This window comes from Aedes aegypti, chromosome 3 (assembly GCF_002204515.2).
Source record: "Aedes aegypti strain LVP_AGWG chromosome 3, AaegL5.0 Primary Assembly, whole genome shotgun sequence".
Classification (NCBI taxonomy): Eukaryota; Metazoa; Arthropoda; class Insecta; order Diptera; family Culicidae; genus Aedes; species Aedes aegypti.
In genome coordinates this window covers 394,074,158-394,095,917 of record NC_035109.1, presented here as the reverse complement: position 1 = coordinate 394,095,917, position 21,760 = coordinate 394,074,158, and the positions used below count along the sequence as shown (strand labels likewise).

The following is a 21,760-nucleotide window of genomic DNA, read 5'->3' as shown; positions in this document are numbered from 1 at the left end:
AACTGTTCGCTGAAAGAGAGCAATATCGTTTTATAATGCAGTCCTTGCTGGCTGGATGCTGTCCGGGTAACAGAAATCGCAGGAAGCAGACAGCGCACGTAGTGCTGCGGTGGCAGAAGGTGTAAAGCTTCTGGCTCTGATCTGACTTTGAGTCCCGCTTCGAAAAAGATTTTATGACTTTTGGGTACTCTCTCTCTGTCTCTGGCTAGGATTCGGTCGGGTGCACGCGTCTGTTTGAGCTAGTTGTGATGCCATAAAATCATAAAAAAATGAACTATCAAGAAACGAGCCATACATGTTCCCTAGCAGGAGGATGCTGCTCAAGAAGGTAATCGTAAGAACAGTTTCACAGCAGGGATCTTCTCGCTGCTGGAATCGGTTGCAAATGGTTCTCACTTCTTCTGGAGACTGAGAGTTCGACTGCAGCGGGTTTGGCTGTAGCTTTTGGGATTGGGCACGGCCGGATGTGTTATGATTTGACTCGAATCGGACTCGCGTCAGGGGTGTTTTCCCGGGAAAGGTACATAGGAGTGCCATGCTGGGTGTGTGCAGCTTGGAAGAGCATCAAAATACAATTTATACTGTGCTTTGCACACTCCAATGCCTTCATGTGGATTTTCTTTCTCTATGCTTTCGTTAGCTAATTTGTGCTACTGTAACATACTGGAAGGTGCTTCTAGGAAAAAAAACTACTCATACATAATTTTACGGTAGACCATTCTATGTCAATTGATTTATGTAATTAATGAAACTTGTCGTCAAGTCGAGCACTCGACACTGAAGAAGTCTGTAAGTTGCAGACGAAATAGGCCTATCTGCCATGAAAAATAACATATGAGAGTTGAAAAGTATTTGCTCGCCTTACTAGTGATTTTTAATATTTTTTTTTTTAGTATTTTATTTCGCAAACTTCCAACAAGTTTTAAACTATTGAAAATGAGGAGAAAGATTAAGCGATGCAAATGTTGACTCCTACATCTTATTTACATAAATTGTGGTAGCGACCAAGAGCGGGTCATAAAACCCAACAGTAGAAGACTCATTCAAATTATGGAGACTATTAAAGTTTCAAATCTATCACCCAACGAGCTGTTTTCTATCCTTTAGCCTATTTTCAAAACCAAACTCCATCCCGCGATGATGGATGGCATTTAACTTTAATATCGCAGCCCCACTGAAGCCTCACAAAATTCTTGCGCAATTCTCTTGACATGCCACAGAATTGCGATATCACCTAGAATGGAATCCACTTGAAGCACTCATGCTGACACTCGTTATTTTTATGACGATGTTACAACAAACCCCACCGACTGCCGAGCCTTCCACTGAATGAAAGCTTTGGCGGCACGATAGAACTGAACCCTTAGAACGGAATCCAACATCCAACATCAAACGGCAACGGTAGAGGATGATTCGCAACAAAAAGCCGGAATAAAAATATGTATGGCGGCAGCTAACCAGCCACCGAGCGAGCGACCTGATAGAGAGAACCTTTCGAGCGCGTAAAACTCACCATGTTCGGCATCATTTAAATCGTAAACATTATACAGAATGTTAATAAATCATATTCCGGCTCCCCGCGTGCCTGCCTTCTTCTTGCAACTCTGGATAGGGAATCCTAGATCGGTGGCTGCCATTGGCGAACTAGTAGAGGGCCAGTAGCGTAACTGCGGTCCGCATCGAGCCCCTGGTCTATCTATTTTTTCTGGCGTAACGTTCCGACAGGAAAGAGCCTGCTGCAAAGAGATTTCTTTGCCAATTGCCCCGAGAAATCGAGAAAAACAATAGAAATATATTATTAATGCTTCCACAAGAAAACCCAGGACCCACAGCTTGAGCTTGCTGAACAGCGTTTACTACTACGGATACTTGTAGCTAAAGAAAGCAGTGACTTTCTTCAAACCTTTTGGAACAATAAGATTTTTTTTCCAAATGTTGATACATTTTGCTTCAACGCGCTAGCTTTGTGTTAAACAAAGCAAACTTTAACAATGACAAAAATGTAAAGATTTTAGATATTTTAATTTATATATTTTGTTTTCATTAATTATAACAAATGTTACGGAAAAAACGAAACAATATTAAGACAATTCTTGAAGAAAATGATAATTTTGTTAGAAGATTTTCCTCTAGGTTGACATCCTAAATAACAATTTAAATCACAAGTTACTTCGAGGTTGATCTAAATCAGCGCTTCCCAAACTTTTTTGGCTTTCGCCCCGTTGAGGTCAATATATGTCAATACTTGTTTGTAATTATGAATCGTGGTTTACGGCTAACCAGCCGAGTGGAAGTTTAACAACTACCGAAAAGCTAAACATTACATATCATTTGCAATTGGATTAGATGGACAAATTGATGTGAAGATTTGCGAAAAAGTTACACGTCTTCTCAGTGAGAATCGAACTCACGACTCCCTGATCTCTAGTTAGGGCGCGTTACCACTACGCCATGAGAGGACTCATGAACGCAGAAGTTAACCTGAATTCGATTTCAGCTCAATATTCACGATATTTCAATATATTCTGATATGTAATTTATAATTTTGTATTAAACAACTGCTATACTGTGTTGAGATTATGATAAGTGTATTAAAATTGATTAAACTTACAGTTCTAGAGTCCTGATAGTTTTGGTGCTAACTCTATATAGATGTTTTACGAAGTTCAAATATAACAGATGCAAGTATTTTGTTGTTATCAATGCTTACAGTACGTTTTCCTGAAGATGCTTTTTTGTCCTTTTCAAATCTTGAAATAGATATATGAAAATCCAGAATATTTTACAACTTCTATTGCACTGCGTTGAGAAATTTTGAAATGCGTAGTGGCGATAGAATTAACGTGGAAAATTGCTACATGATCCTAAAACTTCCCTACAAGATATTCATCGAAACACTTTTTGAAGATTTTAAAATATTTGTTGTTGTCTCGTTGTCTGTTGTCTGTCCACAGTTTACTCACACACGCCAATAATTTCTTGTTAGTCAGGTAAAATTATAGTCGGATGCCGGTGCCATCAGTGCACTACCTAAGCTATAAAAAATCGTAACAAAATAACGAAACGCCTTAAAAGATAGATTTCATCCTCTACTATATGGGAAAAATATAAAAAGAGTGATAAAACTATTTTTAACATTAAATCGCTTGAGCCACTATTGGTACACGTGTTCCAGTAGTTACGCTAGTGCTCCAGTAGTAGACGTTCGGGAATGATACAAGGAGTTTTAAACAAAATGATAAATGTTTGCATAGGTTTAACATTTTTCCCTCGGAACAGCAACTAATATCTTTCGAAAGAAGCATAAAGATCATCTCTGGGACTTTTCTTCATTTTTATACGTCCATTTTAAAAACTGCTTCCGTCCGTTGATCCACTACTGACATGACGGCAGCTACTGGTGCAAGGGATCAAATATTTGGGGAATACTTAATTATTTATATGACTTTTTGATAAAAAAAACTGAAATTTGGCAAATCGGCTAAAGAATAGGCGACCCATCCACCAAAAATAGCACATGTCTTTTTTATCGAAAAATATACGTTTTATTTCATAGTCCAATCTATTGGTACATTACAACCATTGGTACCGGCAGCCTAATCCTTTCTAACGTATACAACAACATTCGGGTTTCACGAGTTTTTGCCGGGTTTTGTGACTGAATCATTTTTAACGGTTTGAGTTGATTGAATAAGTTTACATCAAAATCTCAAGCGTTAGATTTGCAAAGCAGATCTCTAATGAGTTTGCTCTCACGGGAGAGCGTATTGATTGAAATTTGAGTGTTAGTCTTTCAATACTGCTTCTTTCAATATCTGCTTCTACATCAACTAAAATACAAATTTTGCCAATGCACAATGGTCGAAAAAAATGAAGTTTGACCAAAACAAGTTTTATTGCCCTAATCTATGAAATATGTTATTTGGCGTTTTTATTGTTTCAAAAGGGGCTATTCATATATTACGTAAGTTTTTTTTTAATTAAAAATGTTATCAAAATGGGTTGAAAGTACAAATTTTGTTTGTATTCGACCGATTTTGATCAAAATGTGTATGAACAGTGATTGACATATGAAATGAACTTTAGATGAAAAGTATCTTCAAAATATGTGTAAAATATTGAATTACTCAAATAGCTCTAACTAGCAAATCAGCAAATTTCTGCAAAAAATTTAAACGTTTTTTGTAAGATCTAAGGGTGCTTCTTGATGTGCAATATTCAAAATAGCGGCAACATGACGCGACAAGAGTTGTTTTTCATGTTCAAAATCATCAAAATTACTGAAGTGTAGAATTGTATTATTGACAATATCAACTTCAACCAATTTTCTTTCCATCCTCATGCTCGATAAAAGTATTGAACCATAAGCTTTCAGATTGTACGCAACTTTGAGAAAATATTGTTTTCCCAAATTGTAAATTTTGTACTTATTTTATTGCAACATTTTTTATTTTTTTGACTTCAGCCAATGTGCCGACATAAAAGTCATAGAAATTTATATTCAAATTTAGTTCAATTTCAATTAGGGATCATAATAATGTGATACATGAGGTATGTTTTTAAATGATAAATAACATAAAAATCTCAAAAAAGTTTTTGGTAATTTTGGCCGCCCCTTATATGAAGCCCAACCATTGTGCAATGATCAGTTCAGATTCCAACATGCACATTCGACCACTCATCAAATTTTACTCGTAATGAATTTGATCCATTCCAACAAATCTTAAGGCTATTGGAAGAGCATTCGACAGTGCTTAGCATGAAGGCTTGATTGTAGAATTGAAAAAAAAAATATTTTTCAACATACATTGTTAGCACAATCCTAAGTTGTCTGTCAAATCGTACATTTTACATTAATTATCAGAATTTCAAGTTTGAAGGGCTATCTGTAAGAGCAGGTGTAACTCGAGACAGCATTTTGGAACCAATATTATATAAAAAAAATACCATCTGACATACCTGAGGTACCTCAGGGATTTCAAAAATCTTTGGTGGTGACACAGACCTTTCGCCAAAGTACGAAGCCTTTGTATCATCTGTAGTAGATTGCAAAAAAGCTTGGATATTTTTTCCTCATATTAGAAAAAATAGAAGAATTCCAAAACTCAACTTATATTATCCCCACATGAACGAAGAGCTGAAGTTAACCCCTCTACCGGCAGCTTAATGTTTTACCGCTTAAAAAAATATTCAAATCGCCAACAAAATTTTGTTTCTCGATATTTTTACACCATTTTTTTACAAGATCTCAAAAAACTCTTCTAGTTTGAGAATTCGTGTCGATATTAATAATTGGTGATCAAGTTTTGAAGATATTCCGATGTTCCTTGGAGGACTGACATTCTCCATGTAAAATGTCTTTGAAGACCATTTTGTTTTTGGTCAATTTATCAAAAAAATAAAATGTGTACTATACAATGCCAAATAATAAGGAGCTACTCTGAAAAAATCATACAAATCGGTTGAGTATTCTTGAAGAAATCTGAAAATTACGATATGAGGTTTTGAAGAGTTTTTAAGATCTTAATTTTTTTTTTATTTGTCCAGCGTGGTATCAGAAACATAAATGCTCATAACTCAAAGACGGCTGCACCAAATTGCTTCATTTTTTCATAACATACTCGCATTAATGTATTTTTCCGTGGTATGAATATCCGAATACGATTAAAAATTTGTAGCCTGAGATATTTACGTGGGTTATGGCTACGCGTCGGTCCCCACGTATTTTTGAAATATCTTCGGATCCAGATGATCAATTATCAATATTGACACATATTCTTAAACTAGAAGAGTTTAGGGCTTGTGAAAAAATGATGCAAAAATATCGATAAACAAAAATGTTATCGCGGTTTGAATATTTTTTAACGGTAAAAAATTAAGCTGCGGGTAGAGGGGTTAAGTACAGCCGAACCTCTTTTATGCTCACTTTTTAAACGCTCCCTCATCTTGCGCCCCCTCTTTTTACGCTCGAAATTCCAAATATTCCAAATTCCCTCTTTTTACGCTCCACAAATTCCAACCGCTCTTGCCTGAACGACCCACGGGAACCAATTTAGTATGCGTATGTATTTCTGCAATGGGACCGATGAGTAGAGGCAGGAAATTGATGTCTGACGCCATTTTGGAATCTAAGATGGCGACTTTCAGTTTATAAAAATCACTTTGAACCCTAGAAAGTTTTGGAATGAAACAAATGAGCTCATACCGGAAATCGATGTCTAACGCCATTCTAAAATTCAAGGTTGATCTAGATTTTCGGCATCTTCTTATTGGTTCCTTCTCGTGAATTTCCGTATTGTATGAATTTCAAGTGCTTTTAACTAATCAAAAATCACCATGTTGGATTTGGAAATGGCATCAGACATCGATTTCCGACAACTACTCATCTGTCCCGATCAAAAAATACCCATGTATCATGGGTTCAAAGTGATTTTCATAAACCGGAGGACACCATCTTGGGTTCCAAAATGGCGTTGGACTATGGTTTACGTCATTCCTATTGATATGCTTAAGAAGCACCACTGATAAATCCCACATCTTGGCAAAACTTCTTGACAACAAACGAAAAGCTTTTTTACGCATCTAATTCTTTTTACGCTCAAAATTCGAACTTACGCTCCCTCTTTTTACGCTCCAATTCGTTTTACGCTTCCCCAGTTAGGGGCGTAAAAAGAGGTTTGGCTGTATCTAGGTCTCATGCAATATAAAAAACCTTTTAAAAAATCACATTGAGGCAATTCAAGACAAATGTAACAACATAACCAAAAATCGAAACTTTGTCTTCAGAACAAGCTTTTGATTTTTAAACAAATCACAAGTGCTAGGGTTCCATAATTCACTTTGGCATGGAGATTTACTCGACCAAACGATTCCATCTAAGTTATAAGAAGCTTATCAGACCACAATATCAAATATTAGAAATCAGTTCCTTAGGCAGTACAATCACTTTCTGTGCTTTCAATATTAACGAGATTATTAGCCGTAGGCTAGTTCATATCGGGACCAACAGCTTTACTATAACCTTAACGTCATGAATGAGATGGACTCGAGTCCAGGTCCTCAGCGTGGAAGGCGTGTGTTTTAACCACTACACCAGGTCCGCCCCTCTATAAATTTAAAATTTCATATCTTCAGAACACAAAAATCAGTTTTAGAGTAATAAATGTGGTGATTTATCAGAATGCAAATAGAAGCGAAATGGTTTATGAGTAGCTTACATGACAACAAAAATTGTTAAATGATTTGTTTTTATTATAAAGTTAACAAATAAATAACGTTAAGCCACAAAAATCGGTTCAAATGCTGCAATAAAACTGTTTTAAACAACGACATTTTCACTTCATGGTTTAGCTACAAATGGATTTGAAGACATCTAACAGCGGAATTAGGAAGTGTCATCTTTTGGTGATGAATTTTTGATAAAGTTAAAATGCTGTTAATTTTACTCTCGAGATACTATTTCAAGTTGTTTTTCTAGACACGCTCCATAAACATTTAACATTGAGAATTCCTCATTATTTACATACCTTTTAGTATGTTATTAATTTTTTAATAAATTATTTAAAGTTCTTCAATATTTTTGGAATGTTTTACGTTAAGCAATTAGCATTTACACATTAATTTAACTGGAGACCTCAAAATTTTCTAAGGTTGTGAGACTGGTTATGTCGATGATATAATTCTGTGTCCATTTATAAAAAAAATGCTTTGAAATGTTATATTTTTGTGAACAAATGAATCTAAAATTGATGTTATTCACCTAGCAGCCATTTTTAGTATCTCCTACATGTTTTTAACTAATTTACCCAGTTTTTTTTTCATATTTTTTTATTTTATACGTCTCTATTAGAACAGGACACATTTCTTAGAAAGCTGGAGATGACTAAAATAATTTTCAAAGAAACGAATTATTTAAAAAAAAATCTTTGGATAAATCCTTGAATACTTGGTGAAACTCTAAAGTGAGTTTTACATGAGATATTTCAGTAATCTTTCAAAAATGTCAATGTTGAGCAGTACATGAACATTTCTAGTGCGTTGTGGTCCATTTCGACCAATTTAATTTCAAAATTCTCTGGAATAAATGCTGCAGAAATCCCGGAAACAGTTATGAAGTAAGATATTATGGAACTTCAAGTTTTTGATGTGGGATTCATGGTTGAATTTTAAAAATAAATCCTTCTGAAATTTCTTGGAATAATACGAGAATTAACTTTACAAGAAATACACTGCGGAACAAAAATGACATTTTTATGTGTCTCAAGTTTGAAGTTTGAATTCTGTGGCATATTAAGCGAATTAATCTCCATACAAGCTTACAAACTTGCATGCAAGTTGACCATCTCAATATTTTTAATCTGAATTTATATAAAGAAGAATTGTGAACCTCTTAATTTGCAGTCGCTTTTTAAACCTCGGCTACGCTACTGGGGAACACCAGAAGATACATACGCAGCCCGGGCTCGAATCGGATGAATGGATGGGCTCACCGCTTTTTCCAGTCTGGTGACGAACATCCAATTTAGAGCCACTTCCAAATCGCACTCCCTCCGAACGACGGTCTGCACTTCGTTTACAGCAGCATGATTCGGATGCCATCTGTTTGTGTTCATAGCTTGGGTCCACATCTATGGAGAGAATGAATGGAGTTTACCTCTACGAATGCCTCCGCCGTCCAGGAGGACCAGCAGGACCGAGTGTCGATAGTCATAAAATAGACGAAATGCGGACGAACGACCAAACAAACGGATGGATGGAATCGTTGTTTGGGGAACGATGGAGCTGGAAAGAGGTACAAACAGAACTTCTCCGGCGCAAAAATAGACACACGGAAACGCGGGTCGAAATAATAAAACTGACATTCGGATGATTTTTTATAGTTAATAAATCAATCATTTTTCATAAATTATTCAATGGGGATCCAAAGTGGATAAGCTTGGCGAATGGAGCGAAAGGGTCACTGTTTGACTGCGCAGGTTGTCGACAAAAGATTTTGCGATGTGATGTGTGGAATCGTGATGGCGATGGCAGGTTTTTATTATTTCGATGTTGAATTTGCAGGGCCTTCCTTAGCCGAGTGGTTGGAGTCTGCGGCTACAAAGCAAAGCCTTGCTGAAGGTGTCTGGGTTCGAATCCCGGTCGGTCCAGGATCTTTTCGTAAAGGAAATTTCCTTGACTTCCCTGAGCATAGAGTATAATCGTACCTGCCACACGGTATACGAATGCGAAAATGGCAAATTTGGAAAGAAAGCTCTCAGTTAATAACTGTGGAAGTACTCATAAGAACACCAAGCTAAGAAGCAGGCTCTGTCCCAGTGAGAACGTTGATGCCAAGAAGATGATGATGTTGAATTTTGCGAAACATTCTGAATTATAGAGAACATACATAAGAGACTGAACATTATTTGACTTATCATGATCGCTTCAAGTGAAACTCATGTCTAATCGGAATATAGTAGGTTGGCAAATTAAGCTCAGCGAACAACTGAGAATTTGAATTACCTCCCAATGAAAAATAAGCGAGATAAATGACTTTTATTATCGCTCTCTCTTTGGGGCTTTCGTTCGCTAATGTTTTTTATCAAGCTTGTCACAACCAGTCACAACTAGCGAAACTTTGCTGATCATGGACCGATACAGATGTGATGTTTTTATTCGCTTACTTTGATCTTGATTCGAAATCAAATGAGAACGAATGTATTTTATCATTCAGTCGTCCTAACTCAATTTAAGGTCTTCGTGAAAAATGTCACGTAATTCCAAAATATTTTTGTTATTTGAGGATTTAGTCTTCTGGACTTCTCTAGAATCGAATCGACCCGAGAGAAAAGAGCTCCTAGTTGAAAGTGAAAAATTTTCTCTCCAACAATTTATTGTGCGATTTTGTCCTAATGCACTTCCAACCACGGCCGTATGATAACATCCAGGCTACCATAATTTTCCATTTTCAATTACAACTCTTATTTATATCTAGCAATCACGTTCGTTCTGGCCTCCAACGTGGGGGGGGGGAGTCTCACATGACCGTGCCAACCCCGAATGACTCCAGTTTCGCATTGTAAATTAACTTTCCCAGTTTCAATGAGCACTAAATTGCCACATCTACTGGTTCTTTGTTACTTCCCATTAAGCCCAAGTTATGGTACAGCATAAAGCTTTCATTCCCTTTGGCCCATAAATAAGTTCACACATAGGGGCCAGGGCCATCGGGCGGACGAACGGAACCATTCGAGAGAAAATCAAATTCCAGACTGGCTTTCCGGTCAACCTTTTGTGAGGCCCGAAGTGCAGAGGTAGGCCTCAATAGTAAAATTCTTGAGGTGGTAGCGCATAAAAAATGCCGGAGTTAAAGGAGCTGCCTTCCTTCCCGAACTGACATAACTCCAGCATCGAAGAAGCATACGACCAGCGGTGAAAAATGGGTCTTCCAGTCGGTCGTCTCTCAGTTCTTAGATTCTCTTGCTGCCACCGCACTCAGAGTCTGAACCCTTCGGGGGTAAAAATCGATTACAGCAGTACACCACCCCAAAAGCCACTGACTATGGTCTGCGACACAAACGATCCGGCTACTGTTACGAAACTGCAGTACTCCAATAAATTAAAACAGGAAAAATCTCATCTCTGCACTATGGGCTACAAATCGAAATCTCGCGAACAAAATTCAGGCATTTTAATGAAGTAAAACTCAAATCGACCATCACCGATTCCAAGCATGTTTTGATCAAATGATCTTCTTGGAATTATGTCCTCACTGTGAAAAAGCCTACTTCTCAGCTTAGTGTTCGATGAACACTTCCACAGTTATTAACTGAGAGCTTTCTGTGCCAATGTTGACATTTTCGCATTTATGCATCGTGTGGCAGTTTCGATGATATTTTATGCCCAGGAAAGTCAAGGAAATTACCATTACGAAAAGATCCTGGATCGACCGAAAATCGAACCCAGACATCTTCAGCTTAGTCTTGCTAAATAGTCTCTCGTTTATCGCTTCTGGGAGTTCATCTCATATAATTCGGTTTATGAATCTTTTTTCGCGAAATTACAATACGTGGCCCACAGTGCTCTGATATCCCGCGCTCTCCATCGTTCCATCGTTACCCCACCCCATGGAATCCCCCTTTAATAGCCCCATATCTTTCGACCCTTGTGCCATACGGGTGAAAATTAAACCTCTCTTCGGGCTTTCCAAACACACACATTTTCCAACCCAACAAATATGAGTTCCTCCTCGAGTGGGGAACCTCTTAAATCTCGCATCCTATAAATAGCATACTCCAGGGCAGAAAGCCGTCCTCGATCCCGACCCAAAAAAAAAATCCCAATATGTTCAAGCATCAAAGCAAATAGGTACGACAAAGCCTCGGCATTCCAGCGTAAACCTGGATATAAAAGAGACGTCCTTGAGCCCCGACGGCGGTCGTTCTACCTTTGTTGGGGTTAAAGGAGCGCAAAAAAATCGCAATCTATCGCAGCGTACCTACCGCTTTCCTGTCCCGTGTGGATTTATTCTTGATACAAGGAAGGAGTTATGTGGGGGAGAAGAAGGTTTTTCGGCAGAGATGTTATGACCCGTTATTGAGGAGCGGTGACTTTTTAGCGTTATATAGGACGAAAAAAATCATTCAATGAAATTTAAACCTCCTTCAAGGTTTAGTGAATGACGAATAACTTTGTAGAAAGCAACGTTTGTTCAATGCATAATTTTAATGTTCCTAGAGTCATTGGGCGATATGAATAAATTGTAGTAAAGCTGAGTTTACTACATTCTTCGTATCAAATGCTACATGAGTGACACGAGTGGAATATGTTTGTATCATTTTACTTTACTACACCGTTTGAACAAACTACAAACAACGCTTTGGTATTAATTAAGGTGGCATTTATTAAGATTACTGACCTTAGGAATATGTAATTTCCATTCAAGAATTATAAGTATGTTGTTTCCTAGGAATTCTAGGATGCCGGAGGGAATTCAGGTAAGTAATTTTGAATATTAGGTGGGAATTCTGACATCTCAGATTCTTAGACATCCTTTGGAATTCCGGATTCCCAGTAGGGGTTTTTGGATCCAATAGGCAATTTTGATTTGTTATGATAATTCTGGAATTCTGTGGAATATTGTGGAAATATTAGAAATCTGGTAAAAACTCTACAATTTGGGTGGGAATGAGATACGTGTTCCTAATTTCTTGGAATTATGTGTCTATCTTCGAGACAGTATTTCTGTAAGAATCTATGTTATTTCTCCGAATTCCAACAACGTCTGATGTGAATCTTTGAAATTCTGAAGCTAATATTTGGAATCCTCAAGTCAATCTTTGGAATTATCGTAATAGTGTAAAGTGATTCCGTTGATTTCTGGTTCCGTTAGGATCTCAGAGCAAAACTTAAATATAAACCTTTCAAATGGCAGTAAATACCTTCTGGACCGATAGGACTTTAAGAATTGCGTAATATTCCTATCTGGAGTTCAGAATTCCCATTATATCAAATTGCTTGCATGATTGCAATGAATCGAAAGGAGTACAAAACTTTTAAATAAAACACTTCCATTTTCTTGGATTCACAAGAATTTTTAACGGAGATTCCTATCAGAAAATTCTTCCTCAATCCAACCTATCGCAAAAACTGCTTTTTAATTCAGGTGTTCTAAGGATCAAATGGGGGCCGAGATAGCCGTAGCGGTAAACGCGCAGCTATTCAGCAAGACCAAGCTGAGGGTCGTGGGTTCGAATCCCACCGGTCGAGGATCTTTTCGGGTTGGAAATTTTCTCGACTTCCTAGGGCATAGAGTATCTTCGTACCTGCCACACGATATACACATGCAAAAATGGTCATTGGCATAGAAAGCTCTCAGTTAATAACTGTGGAAGTGCTCATAAGAACACTAAGCTGAGAAGCAGGCTCTGTCCCAGCGGGGACGTAACGCCAGAAAGAAGAAGAAGGATCAAATCTTGTCAAATTATAGCACCTTCACGAATTTATACAATTTTTCACGATTTATAGTGGAAATGGACATGATAGTAATAATACATTTGACATGATTTGTAATGTTAATATACCGATAAATACGCGATATGCCACACACCTTCCATTTCCTTTATGTGCATGTTTTCATGCTGCATTTCACATGGATTTTTCTGTCTATACAGCATCACTTGACAGCTCACTGCTACTCATTTGCGGTAAACGTTCATGTTCGAAAGTAGTACTACATGTTTAAAACGATTTTTGTCCATACCAAAAGTGAAGTAAACTGTGGATTTTGTTTTTGAGTAGATGTTTCATGTAGTAAAGTGTAGTAATTTTCATTCATACCATCATTGGCGTAGGAACAGGGGGGGCCAGGGGGGCCTGGCCCCCTCCAGAACCATCCAGGCCCCCCCAGAATTTTTGATGATAATAAAATTAAAAAATTAAAAAACAAACAAACAATTTAACTTGCAGCAAAATCTTCTGAATCAATCTAGGTACATGACTCTTATTTTTGACAAAAATTTCTTCAGTAGTTACGTTATTTTATGTTGTAGAACACTATAGCGAGAAAACCTCGCTTGTCTTATACAGCATCAGCGTGATAGTTCTGATTTTGGTGAATCACGCGACAACTGAAAGCTTATCCGTCCGGCTGTCGATCGATTGGTTACTGTTAGAACTAGCTTCATGTTGTATGCGGTAAGCACAATTTTTCTGACATACCATTACCAAAAATATCGTGGTATGAAAAAGTGGAAGTTTGATCCCAAAAATTAGCTTTTTTTCTGAACAATCCAATTAATTCTGTTTCAGCATAGAGCAGCACTGCAGTATGATTTCTCATGTTTTTGAAGGATACCCTGCTCGAGGTGTGTGGTGATGATGATTACCCTTATGAGAATCCACTAAAGAAATCCATTTAACTTCAACTCATATGATGTCCGAAAAAAATAATTGAAAAAATATACAAAGTTACTATAGGAATTTCTCAGAAAATACATAGCGGGAATTCTTGTCGAAAAATAAGAATTTTTCAAGGAATTTCGGCATGAAATGAATGGTAGAAATTAAACATGGCGTGAAAAAAATGTAACAAAATCGACCATAGTGACCTTAGCTCTCTTTGATTTTGATTCAATTTTTTAAGTAGTTTTGCATGAATAAATTTATTGCTTGAACAATATTTTTTCAAGAAAGATTATTAATTCCAAAATTATTTGATTAATATTCAACAAATTTGTAGCACAATTTTTCAAAAAGCTTTTCGATATGCATTATAAAATTTTAGTTTAATCAAATACTTCAAGGAATATTTAAGGGGGCCTTAGAACTTTTGCAAATCTTTTCGAAATAAGTCAAACAATATTGTTGGACTTGTTCATACTTTCAAAGCGAATTCATCCTGGTGGACATCCACTCCTATGTTAACTTTTTATTATCGAATTGGCTTCGGAAAATGTTCCCAGATTTACCTTAAAAATGTTACTTTATCTTTCAAAAAGTTTTCGCTCGCAATTCCTCCAAAAAATCATTAATTCTGTTAAATCTAATTCAGAGGTATTTCGCTGAAAGTTCTATTAGAAATTCTTCTTTGAATTGCTTTAAATAGTTTTCCCAAAAATTTTATTACAAATTCTTCCTCAAATTTCATCAAAAGTTGTTCAGAAATATTTCTAAAATATTTCACAAATTGCGTCAAAAAGTTTTCTATGTTTTTTTTTTAGAAATTTCGGTTCAAATACCCGGATCATTCAAGAATTGTAAAAAAAAATGTTTTCAAAATGTCTCTTACCCTCGAATCTTTAGAGGAAATTTGTTGAAAACCCCCAGGAAAATTTTGCTTTCGAAATAAGCATAGCGGTAGAGGAGTCTGTAGCAAAATAACTGGGAAGGAGAAATTTTATTCAGATATTCATAAAGAAATTTTTATTGATTTTCCTTAAAACATTTCGTTAGAAATTGATTCTTGGTTTGAATTTTTGTGCGATACGAAATCGTATTTTCTAGAGGCTTTCTGGCAGAATTCTGGAAAACCAGAAATCAAGCTATTAAGGATAAAAAAAGATTCTGATGGACCTTGAGAAATTTATTTTATTTGTTATATCATTAGAGAATATTTTACTATCCTGTAATTTACCTGTAGAGAAGGTATTATAAATTATCTTTCATTGTACCATTGCCCACCTATTGTTCGACTTGCTTCAACATTTTAATGTTTCTTCTTCCTTCGCAAACCGCTTTGAGGAACCTCGTACAAATCTTTCCATACTCCAAAAAGCATCGTTTTAAAGAATCTAAATCTAATTATACAAATTGTGAAAAATTACAGAATTCTAATTCCTGAAAATCCATCAGGAATTCCTCAACAAAATTTCAAAGTAATGCAGAAGTTTTCACTAAGATTTAACCCTTTCTTTCCCATGGTAGCACAGGTGCCACCGATTTTCAACGAACGGTAGCTAAACCGAATTGGTACGAGTAGCTCAAGAATGATTGGAATAAATTTATTCGCTCATTTGTCTTATTAAACATCGAAATAAGTGACCTTAGGGTCAAACTATTGGAAAACAATCAACTAACTATTGAAAAACAATAAAAAAAATTATTGTGATTTTGAATAATATAGCTTATTTGTAAAAACTTTTTGTTTTTTGAAACGCCATTTTGATAGTTAAATTGTCAAACAAAGCTGTGGGAAAGAAAGGGTTAAATTAGAATCTTACATTTTCACGTTAAACTTCTACAGTACTACAAAATAGTCGATAATAAAACCTTCAAAAAAGTTTGTTTGGAATTTCTAGAGGTAGGAAAAAATGGGTTCTACATCAATATGTTCACCATAGTATCATGAATCTTCAGAGTTCATACTAAATATTATATAAGACTCTAGTTACAAATACTGTCAGTAAAAATTTCATACGTTTTAACATGGATCATTTTCTATTATAAAAAACGTCGAAAAAGAATACGATTTTATGTAGTAAATCCTACAAGAACCACTTAAGCTTTTCTGTGAGGTACATTGTTAACATGTTTCAGAAAGTCTTAAATTTTACGACAGGAATTTAGTGATATTTTACAAAGTATCTTTAAGCTGCAATTATTCAATAACTTATCAACAAGGTTATTTCAAACCTTTCGTTACTTTAGAAATCTGATATGGAGTGATTCATAGAGGAATTTATAAAGCAATCCCTAAAAAATATTAAGTTTTTCCAGGAGTAGTTTTAGACCCAAAAAATGGAGAGTGTTTAAATTTTTGTATGTCTTTTTTATGGAAGATTCCTGAGATTTATATTCGCAAAAAAAAAAGAATTATTTCTAGAACCTGAAAGAATACTTGATGGAACTTCTGGAGATTTTTTTTAAGATTAAGAATGAATTGCAAGTGTTTAGTGAATCTGGTGAAAAAAATGTTCAATTGAAATCCCAAAAGAATCGTTAGTGCGGTTTTATGAAAAACAAGCTCTGGAAAATGCTAAGATGAATCTTTTTTAATTTTTCAGAAGAATCTACAAGAAACAATAATATAATTCTCTAATAAATCTCTGTACAAATTATTCGGGAATCTTTGATTATTTTCACGGAAGAGATGTTGCACCTTGATTTTAGATAAATCAAAAAAAAATATCTGTGAAAAAATACAAATTTCTTGCGGAGAGCTTCTCTGAACAATCATGAATAAAATTCCCCAATTGAATTCTTTTAAATTGCTCAGGAAATTTTTGTGGAATATTGCTAGGAATCCTTAAAATAACACCTGGAAGAGCCAATTAATATTTTTGCAGGATGTCTGGATAATTTTGCTACGATTTCTTCAAACAATTCTATAGAGAAACCTTAGAAAGAAATTCAAAAGCAAAGTTGGAAAAACTGTTGGTGAACTTTCTGAAGAATTCGTGGAATGAATCCTTGCTTGTTGATTGTGAAGTCATTTTTGGTGAGAATCCTATATATTTTTGTTCTATATTTTGGAGAAATCCTTAGAAATCCGAAACAAATTATTTATGAACACAGGGGGATACTTTAAACTAACAAATTGAATTTATATGTAATGTGTACCTAGGGGACCTTCGAAGAGAAAGTATTAAAAGAATTTGTAATGCGGAATTCTTCAAACGATTTTTTAAGCAGTTCGATAGAGATTCTTCGAGAAATTTTCTGATGAGATCAAAAAGTCTGAGAATGATTCTCTTGGGGAATCCCAGGACGAACTCAATGAAAACTAGTAAAGGAGTTCTTGAAAAAAGCACTGAAAAGTGCGAACATTCATGAATAAATTCCCGTAGGGATTCTCAGAAGAAACTCTTCAAAGCACATGATTCAATTCCTGAAATAATCAATGGAGAAACACAAAAGACAATCCTTGTGAGCTTTTTGCTAGAATTCTTTAAAGATTTTTGACTGGTTACAACATAAATGAATCTGTTTAGTAGCGATGATTGAAATTTACAAATATCACTGATATGCCACGAAATGAGACAAAATTATAAATGAATGAAATCGATACAAATCTGTAAAAACTACCAAATTTGTGAAAATCGTGATTATTGCGACCGACATTACTTCTGTAAAACAAGTATTTGCTAGGCCCCCCCTAGGCCCCCTCCAGAAAAAAATCCTAGCTACGCCAATGCATAACATCGATTGTGAACAAATTATATGATGTTAAAAATATGTATACAGTAAAACCTTCTTTGCTATGCTCTAGATTTGCAATCATTGTTTTTCAAATAAGTGTTTTTCGAATGAGGATTTTATTTGAAATAATAGTGGATTCAATACGAGATCGATCACATCGATTTTATATGACAATGGTGGATGCTTGGCAAGATGTTATGTTTCTCGAAAGATTAACGGTATACAACTACCCAAGTGATCATTCTGATTATATCACTTTTTAGAGATAGGCAAAAAGAATCGGAGCCGTTCAAAAGATCCGTATCACTCAAAAGAACGAGTGATCTGTGGCTCTTTTTTGGTAAGAGCCGATTCATTTGATAAGCACGAATCTGACAAAGAGTGATCCGGAAAAAGAACGAACTGAAAAAAATCGGTTTGTGTTCGTTTCACAGCTTTATTACAACGCTTGACACGTGTCTTTCTTTGCACGCCACGGCACACATGTAAAAAAACAGTTTGTTGCAGCTCAGCACTTTCGACATACACAGGTATATAACTATTTTGCCCCTCCCACTTGCATAAAGGCAGATGGAAGATAGACTGAAAAAATGCAAATTGGCAAAGCACATTTTGGTTCGAATCGGCCGAGTTCATGGGGAAGAATGTACAAATAATGAGAGAGCGAAAGATTTGATAGGTACGAAGCATGTCTCCCAACAGGGAATGAAGGCTCTCCAAATCAAGGTCATTTTTTATGGCGACAGCGACAAACAGTCGTCGCGATTTTGCTGATGTATCACTGCATGCACAGTTTTATGAGCGTATAGTATCATATAAGAGTGCTTGCAGCGACACAACGGTGGAATCACGGCGATTTTTCGTCGCTGTCGTTGAAACAAATCGCGTGGATTTGGGGGAGTCTTGAACCGCTCTTTTTACGTTCGCTTGGTTAAGTTCGCTCTTCCTTTTTGAGCCATTCAAAAGATTCGGTTCAATAAAATGAGTTTTTCGGATCAGATCCGTCCACTAAATTGACCCGTTTGGCCCATCTCTAGTACCGTCACTTAACTGGAATATACCAGGTAATGTATTACTTGGTAAATTCCTACGAGATTCCCGACAAATTTATCCCAAGATTATAAGTATATTGCTTAAAATATTGCTGTTGGATTCCAAAACCAATTCCTTGTGAAGGCATATATAATCTTTGTCAAATTCCATAAGTCTTTAGTGTTTTCATTATTCTTTGGCGAATTTCATGCGAAATTTTCTAGGAATCAATGTTATCGAGCTTGTTGAGATTCCTAACGTTGTGATCCCTGGTTGAGCCCTTGAGAAATTGTCGGCTCCCGAAGATCGTTTCTTCGAACGCCAGTTTTCCTTATTCCTTCAACAAAGTGGTGAACGAATAAAACACATTTAGTGTATTTAGTACATTTTTTTATTAGTTTCATTCTTAACATTAGCAGTTCAGATTTTTTACAGGTGAGTTGGTTTCTATTCATTCATAAAGTTCTGAAACCGGTGTTCAATTAGACTTCTCTACACATTAAGCTTGTTTTCACAAATGTTTGAAATCAGAAATATGCCATACTTAAATGTATCATAGGTCAAGATATTAAACCAGGACTGCTGAATCTGCTCAACCTATATAGAGGTATACCTTCACAGTTTGTACGAATATTTTGCTGACACCCTGTATAAACAAACTTGACAAAGTTCATGAATCACGTGTGATTTTTTTTTTCAATAGTTTATCAGCATAAATTTTCTAAATTTAAAATAAAAATTTAAACTTTGATCGTTGAAAAGATGTTGATCGTTAAAAATCACAATATTTGCGACAAAATTCTTTGAACAAATATTTGAAATTTCATTATTAACTAGTAATTTGGTGTATGTTTCAGAAATTTGCACCGAATGTAGTGTGTAAATCTCGACATTTATTAAAACCCCTTGTACAGTAGTGTTAATGTGAAACGATTGACCATATTCACCTAAAACTTTCCAATAAGGTAAGGCTTGTTTTTATTTATATTTTGACAGCTGAATTGACAATTCAAATTTTATGAAATCTTTTGAAGAAAATTTCAAATCCCACATTAAGTTTCTCGATCGTCAATACCTAATGATTGTTGGGCTCTCTAAAAAAAAAAGGTTGGTATAAATAAATGAGTAAAATTTCAAACCATTTGTCTCAATTCAAAATAAGAAAATTTAAACCTATCCAGGTTTTTTTCCAGAGAGGATTATGACCTATGGTTTGGAAGTTTCACTATCCTCTGACTTTTAGGAATTACAAATTTCCTCGAGAATGGTCAATATATATTTTTTTTTTAATATTTCTTGTTTATCACTCTGCCACTGAAGTCTATTTTGAATAAGATCAATTGAGGTCGAACTGATGTCTGTCAGTTATTCGACTATGAAATTGACAGCTCACAGCATCCGCTGTGTGACTGTCAAGCGTTATATGTCCGTAGAACACAATATTTCAATAATGATTTTTTATGTACTTTTGAAGTTTAGTTAGAAAATCTGGTTTAGTTAGATCATTCTGGTTGCTGGTTCCTTACTATGAATCAGTAGAGCCACCCAACAATTATGGATAAATTTCAGCTTTGGATCAGTGTTGGAATAAACTTAGAATATGTTGTCAAATATATTGACAATAACACGAAAATCATTTTTTTTCTGCGTGAACCATACATTTATACAGCTTTACAATCTATTAAATTGAACCTTTGCACAAGTTCTTTGTTTTTCAAAAATTAAACGACTATCACTTTTCTAAAAACGTCGATTCATATTGTAGAGTATTGAATCAAAAATAATTCTTTAATTCGGAAAGAAACTCCAAAACGTATGCTTCCACTAACACCACATTCATTTACCTAACCGATAAATTTCCGACCTGAATGATTGCAAAATTAAACACAGGTACCACAATAGATTAACGACATGGTGGTGCTAATACCAACAAAAAATGATATGTTTAATCTAGTTTTGAACTATGTCTGCTTTCGGGAAAACGTGGTTTCCGGGGAAATGGCATGAAAAATGAAAAATGAGATTTTTTTCAGTCATACAGTAGAAACTTTTTTTTCAACAAATTCAGTTTTTTTATTGATAACAGAATGTTTACTCTTCAAGAAAAAATGTCAACGAATATTGGAGAATGGGCCCTGATCAGCCGTACGACGCAACTTAGTCGCGATTTTCTCACAAGAGCGCTGGATGGCACTGATGTCCATCTTCCGGATCCTCGTGGTCAATAGCTTGCTTTGTATCCTTGACCCGTTGTTTTTGTACACTAGAGCAACTGAAGGATCCAAAAAAATACCTAACGCTCTTTAATTGCAGAAAGGTGTTGAAGGATCCTTCGGGAAACTTGCGTGCAGAGGAATGACAATTGTTAGAATCCAGAGATCAAACAACATTCGTGAAAAGTAACACTTGCACCCTTATGCCCAAGAACTTGATAACGAATGTGGGAACTTTCAAACTAGGGCAAACGCTCCCTTAGTGGAGGTAGCTCCAATAGTGGAGGTAGTGTGTTTTGGCATGTTTCGTGCTAATAAATGATTATGTGATATTTTTATATTGTGAACGATGCGAAAATGATACAAGTAATCGAATAATATTCATGAAATTTAACCGTTAAACTATTTAAAACAATTATTTTGCTTAATTTTTTTGCTCCTTTGCACCTATAGTGGTGCATCAGTACCCATGGTGGAGGGTCCCATAAGAAATCAATGGATTGCGCCACTAAAGGAACCATTCTTAAAACATACCTCCACTAAAGGAACAGTGTTCCTATTATTGGTGCAAGGCTTTTTGCAGGGAAATTTCAAATAAATTGTGAGTTTTATACATTTGAATGATAGAAGGATTTAAGATCTATCGAATGATACGTTAAAATCATATATTTTATGATTTTAACACCATGTTTTAGCAGTTTTCCCTTAGATGCACCACTAATGGTACACTTGCCCTAAGTGCATGATTTATTTGCTGTTGAAATATTTTCGTTATACTTAAGGCTGTACGCTCAAGAAAGCTATTGAAAGCTATCCATCGTCTTCATCAATCATAAAAAGATCCTCGATGCAATCAAAATAACTAACAGACTACGCTAGCCACTTTTTTAATTTCAAAA

General features: G+C 35.6%; 1 protein-coding gene across 2 annotated transcripts in view; it reads left to right on the top strand.

Annotated features, from left to right (window-relative positions):
• LOC5565429 (toll-like receptor 6) overlaps positions 1-21,760 on the top strand; it is a 288,196-nt gene that overhangs the window by 79,938 nt on the left and 186,498 nt on the right. The gene's annotated exons all lie outside the window — the stretch shown is intronic.